Consider the following 2,534-nt stretch of genomic DNA (forward strand, 5'->3'; position numbering starts at 1 on the left):
TCTGAGACTGATGAACTATATTTTTTTTGCTAGTATGGACTGTGTGAATCCCAGATTTATATTACTGGGTTGTCTAGTTAGTTGATCCTGTAATGCAGCAATCTGGGCTATTATAGCCATAAACTGATCAACCTTCAGCACACCTGTAACCTTCATTAGAGCATTCCTTGCATTAGCATGCCACTCAAGATTCCTCTATGAAATCCAATTCAGTAGTGTGTATAATTTATCATACATATTCTCTAAAGTCTCCCCACCTTCTACTGAATCCAAGAGAATCTCGGTATTTGGTTCAAGACCCTCAATAAAAGTATGTACTAGCACATCATTAGTCTGATAATGGTGAGGAAAATTCCAGAGCATAGCCTTGAATCTTTCCTAAGCATGGTAAAGATTCTCTTTATTTTTATGCCTGAAACTCAGAATCTCACTTCTCAAATATATTTTCTTCCTAGATGGAAATAATCAAATAAGGAATTTTTATGCCAGATCATCCCAAGAAGTGATGGAGTTTGGTGGTTCAGCATATAATCACCTATTTGCTTTCCCCGATAGAGAAAAGGGAAAGAAAGTCAATCTGACATAATCAATAGATACCCCATCAGGAATGTAGGTATCACTGATCTTAAGAAAGTTCTGTATATGCTATCGTAGGTCCTCGTGAGATAAACTTATGAACTACCCACTCAAGTGCAAAAGTTGCACCATATTCTATTTCAATTCAAACCGACCACCCGCATCTGGCTTGAGGATGCTATTAGTAGCATTGTTCATAAGTGGGATTGCAACTTCATGAATGGGTCTAGCTTCTTCTCTAGTAGGAGTAGTGGAGCCACCAGAGCTAGAGCAATTAGAGCATTAGGATTTGGATTTCTCTGATCTCCTATTTGAATTTGCTGAATTAGGTATTGAAGTATTGTTGTTATTCGTCTATGATGAAATATCTATTCAAGTTTTGAATAAGGCTCAACCAATTCTTTTGCTCTTGCCAGTCCGATACTTCACTTTTCCTGCAAAATTCAGCCGCTAAGATTAATTTGATAACACTTAAATTTATTATCAAAAGCAAAAATTTAGAAAATTACTAATTATTTGAGTCTCTGGCAACAACGCCAAAAACTTATTGCGGTCTATCAAACATTCAAGTGCACCTGATAGTACAAGTAATATAGTGACTCAGAGAATCGAATATTGTACCCATGAGGATGACTTAATTAGTAATTTACTTAATTTCAGTTCCTACAGTAATGTATTCAAGTGTTTCAGAGCATCAAAATAGGTTAAACCATTTAATGAATAATTTAACAACTAAATAAATAACAAAGTAATGACGATCGCAATGTAATCTATGTTGTAAACAATACGAGAGGAAATTTTAGGATTAAGGCACTCTTAACAATCATATAAATCTCCATCCTTATCGTGGTTGTGTTGATTATCAGGTTATTGATTCGCAGGGTTTAGATTATGATCATGGTCTTTTGAGTCTCTAATCTTCTACCTAAAAGGATATTGCAACTACATCATTGATCAAGGATGCAATAATCCATTTAAATTCTTTAAGTTATCTTTCTACAATTGAACCAAACAAGGCTTCTAGGTATATTTCTGTCCTAGCCGCTACTTTCCATTCTTCGTTCGGTAGAAGAATATGAACTTGATCATTAAACTCTTTGATCCATCCCTATGATTCTCCTTACAAGTCCACAAAGTAATTATAGATGTATTCTAATGGTGGTCGTTTGTTAAAATGGTAGAAACAAGTGAATAAGAATAACCTATACAAAAAATCAACGTTAACCACTCTAAGAATATCAAAATATAATCATGTTCTCAGCCTCAACCCTAGAACAAGGGTTTTTATCCACTCATGATCAAAATCAATATCAAAGAAATGTAATTAATTATACCAAATTTAATGTTGAAAGAAGAAATTCAAAGAACCCTAAGAGAAATCCTGTAATTGTTTTTGCCCTTGCAATGTGTATACCAAGATGTTTCAATTTGAGTTTAAGTATTCCTTTTATAGTAGGGCACAACTGCACAAAATTTATTCTTCATCACTTCACGGAGGTTATCATGGACACTAGGGTCCACAGCGTGGGGCTATCGCAGACCCTCACTGAAAATTAACACCCTGAATAAATCAGCCTTCGTATCGCGAGGGCCATCGCAGATACTAGGGTTCGATGCAGGGATATCGCGGACCCTTACTAGAAATTTCCATCTGGTTTTTACTTCCCTACTTCATTTCATGTTTTCCGAACCTTTTTCTAGTGTCTTCGTATTTAGCATGTCACACTAAGTGCTTCCATAGTCCAAAATCTCCTTATTAATGCATCAAAGCATGTCCAATTTTTTCACAATCGAGCTCTGCAACAACTAATCATGTCCATTAGCTAAAAAATACAATTATAGCTCAAACACAATACAATTAACTCATTTTAGGTTATAGAGCAAGTCTAAATATGGATAAATATTGGTACTTGGACGTATAAATACACCCAAGATCAAATGGTCATATTGACCTTTAT

General features: G+C 35.0%; 1 non-coding gene across 1 annotated transcript; it reads left to right on the forward strand.

Moving 5' to 3' along the window:
• The first annotated feature begins 334 nt into the window (after positions 1–334).
• LOC124899864 lies at positions 335–441 on the forward strand. Its single transcript, XR_007057427.1, has one exon. It is a non-coding gene; the product is annotated as a small nucleolar RNA R71 (small nucleolar RNA).
• Positions 442–2,534: the final 2,093 nt, after the last annotated feature.

The sequence above is a fragment of the Capsicum annuum genome, chromosome 6 (assembly GCF_002878395.1).
Source record: "Capsicum annuum cultivar UCD-10X-F1 chromosome 6, UCD10Xv1.1, whole genome shotgun sequence".
Taxonomy (NCBI): domain Eukaryota; kingdom Viridiplantae; phylum Streptophyta; class Magnoliopsida; order Solanales; family Solanaceae; genus Capsicum; species Capsicum annuum.